This window comes from Schistocerca nitens, chromosome 10, assembly GCF_023898315.1.
Source record: "Schistocerca nitens isolate TAMUIC-IGC-003100 chromosome 10, iqSchNite1.1, whole genome shotgun sequence".
NCBI lineage: Eukaryota > Metazoa > Arthropoda > Insecta > Orthoptera > Acrididae > Schistocerca > Schistocerca nitens.
The window spans coordinates 75,841,283-75,856,147 of NC_064623.1; the positions used below are offsets into that span (position 1 = coordinate 75,841,283).

The 14,865-nt window shown below is 40.3% G+C and overlaps 2 protein-coding genes across 2 annotated transcripts in view; both read right to left on the reverse strand.

Moving 5' to 3' along the window:
* The window catches only part of LOC126210534 (UDP-glucosyltransferase 2-like), a 706,192-nt gene that overhangs the window by 576,982 nt on the left and 114,345 nt on the right, over positions 1-14,865 (reverse strand). The gene's annotated exons all lie outside the window — the stretch shown is intronic.
* Positions 1-14,865, reverse strand: part of LOC126210535 (UDP-glucosyltransferase 2-like) — a 333,713-nt gene that overhangs the window by 18,801 nt on the left and 300,047 nt on the right. The window lies entirely within an intron of this gene.

Consider the following 14,865-nt stretch of genomic DNA (forward strand, 5'->3'; position numbering starts at 1 on the left):
AGAAAATAAACAATTTTTTCAGCCTTCAGTTGGAAGGTAATTTTTACTCGTTTACCTAGGTTTAGATTCCAGTATTGGAATCTTCTTCAGAACAAAAAATTAAATTATTTTGAGAGCCAAACACAGGCCATGTCACAGATTAAAAATTTAAACAATAAAAATAATCTGTGAAATGGCCTGTGTTTGGCTCTCAAAATAATTTAATTTTTTGTTCTGAAGAAGATTCCATTACTGGAATCGAAACCTAGGTAAGCGAGTAAAAATTACCTTGCAGCTGAAGGCTGGAAAAAAATGTTTATTTTCTGTACATTTCGGTTGCTGACGCGCTGCAGTATGTTAAAGATTTGTAAATTATCCCAGATATGCTCAATAATATTCATGTCTGGTGAGTTTGGTGGGATGCGGAAGTGTTTAAACTCAGAAGAGTGTTCCTCAAGCCATTTTGTAGCAATTCTGGACATGAGCGGTGTCGCATTGTCCAGCTGGAATTGCCCAAACCCGTCGGAAAGCACAAGGGAAATGAATGGATGCAGGTGATCAGACAAGATGCTTAAGTACGTGTCACCTGCCAGAGTCGTATCTAGACGTATCAGGGGTCCCATATCACTCCAACTGCACACGCCCTACACCATTACAGAGCCTCCACGGGCTTGAATACTCCCTTGCTGACGTCCAGGGTCCATGGATTCATGAGGTTGTCTCCGTACCCTTACACGTCCATCTGCTCAATACAATTTGAAACGAGACTCGTCTGACCAGGCAACGTCCAACGTCGGTGTTGACGGGCCCGGGAGAGGCGTAAAGATTTGTGTCGTGCAGTAATCTAGGGTACACGAGTGGTCCTTCCTCACCGAAAGCCCAGAAAAAGTGGCTCTAAGCACTATGGGACTTAACATCTGAGGGCATCAGTCCCCTAGACTTAGAACTACTTAAACCTAACTAACCTAAGGACATCACACACATCCATGCCCGAGGCAGGATTCGAACCTGCGACCATCGCAACAGCGCTGTTCCGGACTCAACCGAAAGCCCATATCGGTGATGTTTCGTTCAATGTTTCACACGCTGACACTTGTTGATGGCCCAGCATTGAAATTTGCGGAAGGGTTGCACTTCTGTCACGTTGAACGATTGTCTTCAGTCGTCGTTGGTTCCCTTGTTGCAGGATCTTTTCCCGGCCGCAGCGATATCGCAGATTTGACGTTTTACCGGATTCCTGATGTACACGGTACACTCGTGAAATGATCGTACTGAAAAATCCCCACTTCATCGCTACCTCGGCGATGATGTGTCCCATCACTCGTGCCCCGACTATAACACCACGTTGAAACTCACTTAAATCCTGATAACCTGCTATTGTAGCAGCAGTAACTTAGTAACAACTGTGCCAGACACTTGTCTTATACAGGCGTTGCCGACCACAGGGCCGTATTCTGCCTATTTACATATCTCTGCATTTGAATACGCATGCCCATACCGGTTTCTTTGGAGCTTCAGTGTAAGCAATTCAGAATATCTATAAAAGTATACTATAAGATTCCGGGAGAACTGCCAGATGTCTGTAACATGCTGGTACGCTATTTCGGTGCAGAGTCTTCTGGCCATCTTCAGGTGAATACTAACGGACAGTACACGGAGCCTCCCAGTTTAAGATCGCGCCGGTATATACGTGGTATCCCAAGTGAGAGTGCGCGTGCGTTACCTGAGTGCATGCCCATTTTCTGTAAGACTGTGAGCCGGCCGGAGTGGCCGACCGGTTTTAGGCGCTTCAGTCTGGAGCCGAGCGACCGCTACGGTCGCAGGTTCGAATCCTGCCTCGGGCATGGATGTGTGTGATGTCCTTAGGTTAGTTAGCTTTAATTAGTTCTAAGTTCTATGGGCTGATGACCTCAGATGTTAAGTCCCATAGTGCTCAGTGCCATTTGAACCATTCTGTATGTCTGTGAGCTGTCTATGCATTCGCCATGGTGAAAGCTCGCCTCTTCGGCATCAAAACGATTGCCTTTGCACGGTAAGATCGCAAGACGATGCACATTACGCAGGCGAAGTTTTTCTGTAAACGGGTCTCATGCAAAATTTATAGAAACCGCTGTCCCGATTTATAAGGGATTTAGACAGTCGTATTTCCACTGAGTCATTTATGAGCGAGCTCCAAAAGTTTGATATATGGGCCACACTTTTTGTTTCATTGCGCTTCATCGAATGACCAGCGGGTTCAAAAATGGTTCAAATGGCTCTGAGCACTATGGGACTCAACTGCTGTGGTCATTAGTCCCCTAGAACTTAGAACTACTTAAACCTAACTAACCTAAGGACATCACACACATCCATGCCCGAGGCAGGATTCAAACCTCCGACCGTAGCAGTCGCACGGTTCCGGACTGCGCGCCTAGAACCGCGAGACCACCGCGGCCGGCTTGACCAGCGGGAATACAGTATTCAGCGAGAGCGGACTTATTTGAGTGGAGAAGGCGAGTATGCCGCTGATGCTCTACACGGTGTTTCCGTAAGAGCGTGCGAAAATGAAGTGGGACATAGAGAATGCTCCGCTGAACAGTCGGAGTTAGGGAACCTGGGGTTGGTTCAAATGGTTCAAATGGCTCTGAGCACTATGCGACTTAACTTCTGACAAGGGAACCTCCCCATCGCACCCCCCTCAGATTTAGTTATAAATTGACACAGTGGATAGGCCTTGAAAAACTGAACACAGATCAATCGAGAAAACAGGAAGAAGTTGTGTGGAAGTATGAAAAAATAAGCAAAATGTACAAACTGAGTAGTCCATGTGCAAGATATGCAACATCAAGGACAATGGAAGATCAGCAGTGTCGTAGTTCCGTGGTTAGAGTGAGCAACTGCGGAACGAGAGGTCCTTGGTTCGAGTCCTCCCTGGAGTGAAATTTTACTTTCTTTATTTTCGCAAAGTTATGATCTGTCCGTTCGTTCATTGACGTCTCTGTTCACTGTAATAAGTTTAGTGTCTGTGCTTTGCGACCGCACCGCAAAACCGTGCGATTAGTAGACGAAAGGACGTGCCTCTCCAATAGAAACCGAAAACATTTGATCGCAAGTTCATAGGTCAACCGATTCCTCCACAGGAAAACACGTCTGATATATTCTATACGACACTGGTGACGTCATGTGCGTTACATGACAGGAATATGTTGTCGACCCACCTAACTTGCACACTTGGCGAATGGGTAAAAAGATTCTTCTACCTTGCCCGATTTAGGTTTTCTTGTAGATGTGATAATCACTCCCAAAAAAGTGATGAAAACATAAGAGTTTGTCACATAAACTGCAACAAATGAATGCAACAGTTTCACAGTTTTCCCTGTGCTCTGTCAAAACATATGTTTTTTTACGTTTTCTAATGTTACCGTGTGTAGACCGTCAAATCCTGCATATGTCCAAGCAAATCTGAACATGTCCTGGAATTTTGGAGAGCGAAGTTTATTATGTGTGAGTGCCTGAACTTTGGTAATTGTCTGAAAATAAAAAATTAAACTTTTCACTCGGGAGAAGACTTGAACCAAGGACCTTTCATTCCGCAGCTGCTCACGCTAACCACGGGACCACGGCGCTCGTAAGCTCACATTCTCCTTGATGTTGCCTACCTTGCCATGGGCTACTCAGTTTGTATATTTTGCTTATTTTTTTCATAGTTCCACACAACTTCTTCCTGTTTTCCGACTGATCTGTGTTCGGTTTTTCATGGCCTATCCCTGTGCCAACTTATAACTAAATCTGAGGGGGGTGCGATGGGGAGGTTCCCTTGTGAGGTCATCAGTCGCTAGAACTTAAAACTAATTAAATCTAACTAACCTAAGGACATCGCACACATCCATGCCCGAGGCAGGATTCGAACCTGCGACCGTAGCGGTCGCTCGGTTCCAAACTGCAGCGCCTAGAACCGCACGGCCACTCCGGCCGGCCCTGGGTTTGGAGAAGCCAGCTTAAGGAGATACGGAAGTAAACTTATCAACCACTTTGTCTAGCATTACTGTTTTATTTACGACTAACATGCGTAAAATTTTACACGTACTGCGCTGTTTATTTACATGTACATTCTTTATTTCCTGCAAGGAAACAAGTAGGACAAGCCTGGTTACTAGGAAATTATATTGCAGCTTTTGTTTACTTTACTTATCCATAATGTGGCTTTGTTGTATCGTATTTACGTTGTCCCATGACAGAACTTGATATGAATCAACCACAGATCCATTCATTACTCAGTGTTGTTCAGAGACGTACAGTGCAATGATGGAGTAGCACCGGTACAGTATTTCCCGGTCGCTGGATTGGAAGGAGAGGTCCTATTCCATGGCCTGCGAGTTCTCCAGACCTGTACCTTTGATTATTTCCTAGCGGGAGATATGAAGTCACTCATGTATGAGACTCCAGCGGATACGGAGATAGAATTAGCGGTCAGAATTGTAGCTACCTGTGATGTGATTTGAAACACACGAGGAATATTTGTCAGGGTACGTCAGAATATTATTTGCCGATGTCATGATTGCATTGAGGTTGATGGCCATCAGTTTCAGGAGATTTTGAAAGATGTACAAATAGTACGTTCATTGTGTCAATGATGGTATTTGCATTTAACAACAACTAATGTAAATAAAAAAGTTCACAGTATTCAATGAACTGTGGACGAAGCCCGACCAACAGGCATTACCCGCATTGATCAAAAATGATAGTGCATTGAGATTGGCTAGTTTCTAGCTGAAATCTAGATCTACCAATAAAATTTTAAAAGGACGATTGATAGCTGAAATCTATTATTTACAAGTCAATATAACAGTCGCTGCGTGCAACAGCCTTCTGAATGGAAGGTAACCTGATGAAGTATGTTAACCTTCAGTTCCTATATTATGTGTCTTGAATGTTACCTATTATATTGTTTATATAATAAGTGTTCAGTTACAAGTGTTACAAAAAATGGTTCAAATGGCTCTGAGCACTATGGGACTTAACATCTGAGGTCATCAGTCCCCTAGAACTTAGAACTAGTTAAACCTAACTAACCTAAGGACATCACACACATCCATGCCCGAGGCAGGATTCGAACCTGCGACAGTGCCGGTCACGCGGTTCCAGACTGAAGCGCCTAGAACCGCTCGGCCACACCGGCCGGCACAAGTGTTACATCCCAACAGCAGTATAATGACCGCAGAACGGATATGCCTGCTGTTTATACTTAAGCTAGAACAGGTTTACAGGATTCATTGCACTACAAGTACAGTTTAATTATTCTAGGTGTTGTGTAAGGTTGTCAGCAGTACATGTTGGTGAAAGTGTTTGTTGCCCGCATCTCGTGGTCGTGCGGTAGCGTTCTCGCTTCCCACGCCCGGGTTCCCGGGTTCGATTCCCGGCGGGGTCAGGGATTTTCTCTGCCTCGTGATGGCTGGGTGTTGTGTGCTGTCCTTAGGTTAGTTAGGTTTAAGTAGTTCTAAGTTCTAGGGGACTTATGACCATAGCAGTTGAGTCCCATAGTGCTCAGAGCCATTTGAACCATTTTTGAAAGTGTTTGCTGTTTCAGTGAGTGTGTGTTTCGGTAGTGCTGTCTGTGTTGGTGTACGAACTGGAGCTGCTGTCTTAGGTGCTTCGTGTGCCTTGCAGTGTTTTGTTATACGGCGGTGTCTGTCAATATTCGTCATGTAATGTCGTTGAGGCATCATCAGCGACTTTATTTGTTACCTCCCACTCGTCTTTGTCTCTTATTGCCCGTATTGGTGTCTGATGTGCTGGTCTGTATCGGTGACAGTGCAAAAGTATATCTGAAGGTAGGAGACGAGGTACTGGCGGAAGTAAAGTTATGGGGACGCGACGTGAATCATGCTAGGATAGGTCAGTCGGTGTAACACTTACCCAAGAAAGGCAACGGTCCCGAGTTCGAATCGCGGTCTGGCACTCACTTTTAATCTGCCAGGAAGGTTCATATACAGCTGCTCGCTCGTCTAAAGATTCACACCTGTTGTTGTTGTGGTCTTCAGTCCAGAGACTGGTTTGATGCAGCCCTCCATGCTACTCTATTCTGCGCAAACTTCTTCACTTCCAAGTGACTACTGCAGCCTAACATCCTTCTGAATCTGCTTACTGTATTCATATCTTGGTCTCCCTCTAAGATTTTTACCCTTCACACAATATTAAATTGCTGATTCCTTGATGCCTCAGAACGTGTTCTACTAACTGATCCCCTAACCTAGTCACGTTTTGCTACAAATTCCTCATCTCCCCAATTCTATTCACTACCTCCTCATTAGTTTGTGATCCACCCGTCAAAAGACTGGAAAATTGCTCAAGTTACACCAATACCCAGAAAGGGAAATAGGAGTAATCCGCTGAAATGCAGGTCCATATCACTAACGTCGATTTGTAGTAGCGTTTTGGAACATACACTATATTCGAACATTATGAATTACATCGAAGAAAACGATTTATTGACACACAGTCAGCACGCATTCAGGAAACATCGTTCTTGTGAAACACGACTAACTCTTTATATTGATGAAGTAAGGAGTGCTATTGACAGGGGATGTCAAATTGATTCCATATTTTTAGATTTCCACAAGGCTTTCCAAACTGTTCCTCACAAGCGTCTTCTAACCAAACTGCGTGTCTATAGAATATCGCCTCAGTTGTGCTACTGGATTCGTGATTTCCTGTCAGAAAGGTCTCAATTCATAGTAATAAGGGAAAGTTCTCTGTATCACCAGATTTCGAAAACTTCTATTCTCTTCTTGTCTAAACTATTCATCGTCCATGTTACACTTCCATACATGGCTACACTTCATACAAATACTTTCAGAAAAGACTTCCTGACACTCAAATCTATACTCGAAGTCAACAAATTTGTCTTCTTCAGAAACGCTTTTCTTGCCACTGCTAGTCTACATTTTATATCCTCTCTAATTCGACCATGATCAGTTATTTTACTCCCCAAAACAGCAAAACTTATCTACTTCTTTAAGTATCTCATTTCCTAATCTAATTCCTTCAGCATCACCTGATTTAATTCGACTTCATTTCATTATATTAAATTAATCGTCGGTAAAGGAGATGCCAGACTGTGATTCATTGGAAGAATCCTAAGGAAATGCAATTCGAAAACAAGGGAAGTAGGTTACAGTACACTTGTTCGCCCACTGCTTGAATACTGCTCATCGGTGTGGGATCCGTACCAGATAGAGTTGAAACGTCCCCTTAGAACAATTATACAGGACTGTGCTTAAACTGACACACAATATTTTTAGCGCAACGCAATCTGACTTTCAAAAATCCCTACAAAAGAATGGCTCTGAGTAACATTAAACTATACCTTTCACAAATCACTTACCTCACCAAAAAACTTCGTTACTCGAACTACTGCAAAACAGCGAGCGCCACTACTGCCAGCTAAATAAAAGATTCAAACTACGGAAGGCACTAACTACTGATAGGGATAGTTAGCAAATGAAAGATATTAATAGAGAATAAACAATGTATTTACCTTAATAGTCATAGTATATATAGCAGTTTATGACAAATTACAAAACTCCGCCATCTCTCTCCCCACATCCACCACTGCTGGCGGCTCACCTCCAACTGCGCAACGCTACGCGCTGTTCACAGCCAGCTGCCTAACACTACAATGGCGAGTATTACAACAATGCAAAGCAGCCACAGACTGCACACAGCACAGCCAGTGATTTTCATACAGAGGTGGCGTTACCAATAAAAAAACCTAAACAGCCTACTTACATAGCCCCCATGCTCCCCACAAAAAATTTTACAAATTGTTTTGGGCACTGGGCAATACATATTTGTTAAAATTTTTCATAATCGTAATTACAATAACAAAGAAATCAAATGCACACACTTATTGATACAATGTTGGTCAAAAGCTAAAATTTTCTCACAGTCCATAAAGATAGTTCTGATCATTCATCATAATAGTAATTACAGTTTTTTTTCACAAAGTCTCATTAGTAAAAGAAATTGCACACAGAAGTAGTGGATTTCCATGCAGTCTTGAAGAAGTAGTGTTGTCCTTCCAACGGAAAGACAGTGCTGACTCTTGACATGCTGACAGGTAATGGGCCACAACAGAGCAAACCCACAGCAGAGTCAGTCGAAGTTTTGAAGAGTATTGGTAGGTAGGTCATCACAGAGCAGACCCACTGTAGTCCCGGTAGAGATTACGGTACTGGTGGGCCACCAGAGGTGCAGACCCACTGCAGTCCTTGTAGAAATAATGGTACTGGTGAGTCAGCAAAGGTGTAGACCCACTGTAGCCCTTGTAGAAATGGCCAGCAGCCATCTGTTGTGACTGTGCAGGTGCACAATCACCATTGAAGAGTCTTGCAGACAATTTAGCAAGTCCATAATCCACCACTTGTGCACTCACAAAGTTTTTGGAATTGTCCTTAGAACCAGCAATGCTGTTATCCAGTCCCTTGCTGAATTATTAACACACGTGCAAACACTAACAGTCCCTACTTCTCACATATTGTCCATATACTATGACCAACAGAAATGTGTGCAGTGAAATGGAACTTACAAATTAATAATATGATGAACTGTTGTCAATTACAATTTTATAACATAAGAATACAATTACAAAGGTACAAAATACATCATTAAAGAACATAACAATACAGATAACATTTGTAGTACAGGCTTTACAACAGAATAGAAATAAACATATACATCAATGTTACAGGAATTATGAGATAAGTAGATACATAAAAGATCAGAATAAATTTTGAAACATCAACTTCACACATGAGCATTAAAACAAAACAGAATAAATAATGTCTAAACATCTTTACAAAGTAAATAACATATTATATTTGAGGATAACAGTATTCCTCATCATAGTGAATGTAGCTTAGTATTAGAAGAAGAAAAAAATTCTATGAAACTACACAGAGACAGGAAGAAAACAAATACACAAGGGTACACAAACACATAGTGGGATAACACAAGTAAAGTACAGGGTTTGTTGTACTGCAGTATTTTGCAAACAAAACTTTCTTTACTTCTCGGAGATCTCCCTTCATTCTTCATTATTCCCAAAAAGTCCTATCTATACCTGCTTTCTGTATTCTATTCATATTTCTTTCAAAATAATTATTTCTCAGTGTACAATATTCATTTTGGCCCAAATCTTTTTCATATAACTTCTCAATGCATTTTTTCCCTATTGTCCATAGTCAGTTTCTTATATAGTCTACCCCCTCTTAAGCTAACTTAATTCTACTGAGCTCAGATGTTAAACTAAAGGACGAGGCAATGCAGCAGCACAAAACAATGAACACAAACAGCAATGACAAAAAAATGGAAATTTGCAAAGCAAGCTACAGTAAATCTAAATTACCAAGCAATGCAAAATTACAACTAATATGAGCCAATGTGCAGCAACAAGAAAAATAAATCAGTAGTAAAACTAGCTTAACAGAGTAATACAAAGTGAAATTTAGTATCACTATGCCTGGCAAGCAGCAGAAGCAAATGCAATAAATTATATCTAAACATGACAAAGCTCAAGCAGAAAAAATATTACACTAAAGACAACAATGCGGATAAGGGAAATGTCTATTCACATCTTAATGTCTATGTAATTAAAGTGGTGCACCACAAAAACTAATTCTACAAAAAATTACCAAGTACTTGAAAAGAAAATTATATATGCAGTTATTGTTATCAGTCCCTTCTTATTGTTCTTTCCATTCCAAGAGCTCCTTTTTCGAAGAATGTGGATCATAAAATAGTTATTTAATAGATGACAGAAAGTGTTCACATTAGCAAATGCATCTAAGTTTATTTTATAAAACTAATGCTGCAACACAGCTGGAAACCAGATATAAAATGAAATAAGCAACTATGTACAAAGTAAAGCATAAGAACATCATTCAGTAGTCATGAGGCATTTCATAAGTTAGTAGAAAAATCTCTCAACTAGAGAGACAGTAGTCATAATCAGGTGTATAGACATAAAAATATTTCTCATCATTTCATTAGGCATTTCAGTAAATATCATAAATTAAGAGCTCCACAGTGTAATCATATGTTTTCAAGTTCGACCATGTCGTTTTTGCGATGCTTTCTACAAAGGAATCTCAATAGCTAGGATAATGGCCTCCCTTTTTTTTTCTCCACCTGTACCTCTGAAAGGCACACGCTAATGGCTTTTTTTTTTCTCAGGCGACTGTCACCCAGCTGGGTGCCCACGACGCGTTACGTGCAGGTGGTCACTTAACTTTCTTACCGAAATATTTACGACACCAGTTTCCGCTACAGTGGCAGTCTCATACAAAAATATTTCACAGGTCAAGAATTTGGGTTACAAATCTGTAGAAACAAAATCCTATGAATATAACAGTGTTCAAAACGTTTTCGTCGGCATTGTGATACATTCATGCATTTACACACATTTCATAACTCTTAAAGTACGATTCTTGGTTTGCAACAACCTTTTTCACAAATCAGCATCCCTAACCACTACTCATTATTTCTTACCTTATTACACATATACGTATTCGTAGACATTCTTCAATATTTCATTATAATAAATATGTAGCATAATCAAATTCCTCATATAGCATCATCTCATTGATCATAAACATACCTCAACAGCATAATACACATCATCGTCATAATAACAACATCATAACACCTCAGTCAAATCTCAAAAACGTCGTAGCTTTTCGCAATAATGTCAAAACCTAAAAAAAATTCTCTGCTCATTTCAAGAATGTCATCTACCTCAAACGTACTTTAAAATCATACTCCCTTACCAAATACATCATTCAAAGCTCTTATAGTATCTAAATGGTTCCGAAAAAATATGAACAGTTCACAAAGTACAGACAAAATACAATTTCATAAGTGTGAAGTTCCCAACTGTGAAATTGCGTAAACATGAAGTTATCCAACGGTGTAATTACGTAAACATCTGTCACTGACGTAGTAAAAAAAATGTTTGTCTCTCTCAGTTAAATGATCAGATAGCTGTGTAATTATGTGTTAGAGAAATATGGTACCGATGTGTAAAGTTGTATAAGCAAATACCATATTAGCTAGGGCTCCTTGTGCTTGCCAAACACATGGTACACAAAGTAAGTGTGTACCCCCCTGAGGATTAATGTAATTATACCCTCAGGTGTTACAGATTACAGCAATGGAATGAAATGTATCACGGAAAACTTTCTTTGTAATTTAAAAATCTTGAAAAATAAATGGTTTAAGTACAAAATTGATCACTCAAATGCGTGTCCTGTAGCGCTAAATGTGCGTCTTGCTGTAAGATAATTCTGTGGAAGTGTCGTAGTTATCGTCCTCTGTAAGCAAAGTTCTGCTGAAGTCAATGTACTTACCTCATCATAAACGAAAGTGAAATGCTTTGTGAATAGATATCGTAGTTATTATGTTTATTGCCGTGATGAAGAAAGTACTGTGCTGTAATGTATTGTTGTGCTACGAAAAGGCTGTCTCATTGTAGCTATACCACAAAAGTTACTACTAAAACATGTTTTTCTTTCCAGAAGAATTCAGAAAACTGTGCAGATATAAAACAGATACACCGCAAAAGCAACATTGTAAATTGTCACTCATTAGTAGCGTCGTGATAAAAATCGTGTAGCTGTCACATAAACTAACCTCTGTGTCATCTAGTATCTCTCAGAAAGCACTTTAAATTCAGAATGTATTTTCAAATAAACCAAAATGTTGCATTAAAATCTCATTAGCAGTACTGGTAAATGTTCTAAGTATGTGAGCCTTATAGTCGTTACATAATCGTGCAACAAACAAGCAAGAATGCACACACACAATAACACTGTGTCGTCTGTTCACAATAACAATGCATTCGTAATTTCTGTTTAAATAAGTTCTCTTGGTTCTAGACTGGATATTTAACTTCAAACTTTGTTGCATGTTAAAAGTTTCTTAAGTCTGACAAAGCATACTAGAAATGTGAAGTGAAACGTTTTATGGCAAAGACTAAGTTAAAAAGCAGATTATCTTTCAATAAACGGTTTTACATGTGAAATGTGGTGTAAACCTTTACTCTTCCTAGTACGCAGACTTTCAACTGAAAAGCAATTGTCATGTTTTATACGTCGGTAAGGAATGCTAAATCTTTTCTCAAGGTTGGCGTCTGTGTTATTTTTCTCTGAGCCAGCCGGCCCAGGTGGCTGCCTGCAGTGCTAGTCATTGTCTGTTCCTTTGTTGGCGCGCGTCGTTATTGGGATTAGGAGACCTAACTTCTACAAATTCGCCTTGCCGAGAGGGCCCAGCTCTGTTAGAATCCCGCCAGTTCTGATGAAATTCAGGTCTGTCGTTATGTCGGTAGTTGACATAGTTTCTTTTCTCTCTGTCATGTGGTGGAGAATTTCTCCTGGAATCGTAACTGCGTGGTGGACCGTTGCGTCTGAAGTTATTCTGTCTCCCTTGGTAATAATTATTCTGGTTCCCATATTGTCTGTTTCTATGGCTATCTCTGTCACATTCATTACTATGGAAATGCGATCTTTCTCTGTAACTGTTATTACTCTGCCAGTGGTTGTCATATGGGTGGCGTCTGTTTTGATCACGATTTGTGTTGTGAAAATAGCCTTGTCGTGTCCAGTTATTATTTCTTTCGTCACGGAATTGTGACGGATGTGACCTGTAATTGTTATGTTTCTGTTTTCGGGTTCCGCAACTGTCTGTGTCAATTTCTAATTCTTGTAGGAGTCCCTGAAAAGCTTCAATGTCGTCTTTGCAACGTCCTGCTAAAATAATATGTCGTAAATGTTCAGGCAGTTTGATTAAGCAAATGGGGATGAGTTCTGAGGGGCTGTATGGGTTTGAAAGATACTGATTCTTATGCAACATGTCTTCAAAATATTTGACAAGACTGAAAAATTCAGATTGTTCGAAATGTTTCATCATTATGATGCTATGTTTTACTCGGTCTTGTGTGGCTTGAGACCAATAGGCTGAGAGGAAGGCATGGTAAAATTCTCCTTCACTGTGGCAATCGTGAATGACCGATCGCATTCTTATGGCTGGTTCATTCTCTAAGTAGCCACACATAAATTCTAATCTGTGTTCTAACGACCAGTTGGGAGGAAAACAATGAGAGAATTGATGGAGCCATGCTTGTGGATGAATGTCGTTGCCAGAATTCTTAAATGTTTTGAATTTACGTGTAGTAATGAACAGCTTATAGTCAAAATCATCATGTCGGCGAGTCGCATATCGGTCATTGTTAGGTCATGTCGGCTGTTCCATCTCAAAATTCGGTGCACATTGCCAATTTCTTTCATAACTTCCGAAATGCCCTGTGTTATTATTTTGTGGCTGTTCCGTATTTCTATGTCCCTCTTCCTGTGTTGGGGCGCGAGTGTCCTCTGAAATACATAATTCTTGCACTACTTGTGCCAACTGATCTTGCACTTCCCGGATTTCTCTTTTGTACTGTGTATTGATTTGATTTTGATTTTGTTTGAATTTTCTAATTTCTTCATACTCTTCAGTGTCAGTGAAGGCTACAGGTGTTGTGTCATTCAGATCATCATCTACCTTTGTAGATAAGTTAGTGAACTGATCTGAAAGTTCGGCTACTTTCTCTGATAATGAACTAATTTCCTCCATGTGTCTTTCTGAACCAATTTTCAGAGTATCTACTGTGTCCTTTAACTTTTCTTGAGTTTTTGCAAGTTGCATAACCGAATCAGTAGATGCAACTGAGTCAATTTTTGCTTGCAGGGTCTCATGATTTTGATGAACAATAGTTTGCAGTTCTTTTATGGCTGCTTCGTGATTCTGTAATGCATTTTCATGCCGCGAAAAAATAAGTTGAAAATGCTCACAAATTTGTGTTTTTACGTCATTACAGACTTTTTGACATTTCGATTCGATGTTATGTAACTCAGTAGTTAAGTCTTCACGTGTTTGTTCAAGCGTATGTTCCACTGAGTCTAACTTTTGAAGCTTTTGTTCCATTGTGTCTAACTTTTTAAGATTTTGTTCCACTGCGTCTAACTGTTGCTGTGTTTGTCTCTGGTGTTGTTCCATTGTGTCTAACTTTTCAAGCTTTTGTCCCATTTGTTGCATTAACTGTAATAACAATGCACTGGTGTCTGAAACATGTTCCTCAGTGCTTTTCAGCAGCGAATTTGCACCGGCAACATTAACATTTTGACAAGCGGAAAATGTGTCTTGACTCATTTGAGAAAACGGTGAGAACCCAAAACCTGAGTCTACAGTATTTGCAATATTGTGTTCTGTCATTCCTGATTCCTGAGGCGAGCTGTTGCCGACCGATCGATCGATAATGCTTCCCTGTTCACTACCTGTTTCACTGTCTACACCATTATTTGACGCCCGCTCCATTTCCCTATGCACAGTTACCAAATGACTACTTTGAATGTCTGTTAATTCACTACACAGTGGTGCTGGCAAGCTACGCTCGTCGTCACTATTATTTCTCAGTTTACTTTGGAGACTAGTGTTACGTTTTTCACACGCCATTATTGTCACAATATTTCACACTATAACACAGAAAAGCACAATTTGAAGAGCAAAAATAAGAGAACACATTAACATAACACTGAAAATAATATCTAGTTAATTGCAGCTGCGAAATACTTGGTGCAAATCTACATGCATACCACAACTGTTTTACTGTACAACAATGAAAGACTGCAACTACAAAGGAGATTTTCTCTACAATTACATGCTAGCAATAAACAAAAGCTACACTAATTACACAAACTACAAGAAAAAATCACAAAATTCCAGTGAGGTATCCTGGCAGGGTCGCCATATGAAACGTCCCCTTAGAACAATTATACAGGACTGTGCTTAAACTGACACACAATATTTTTAGCG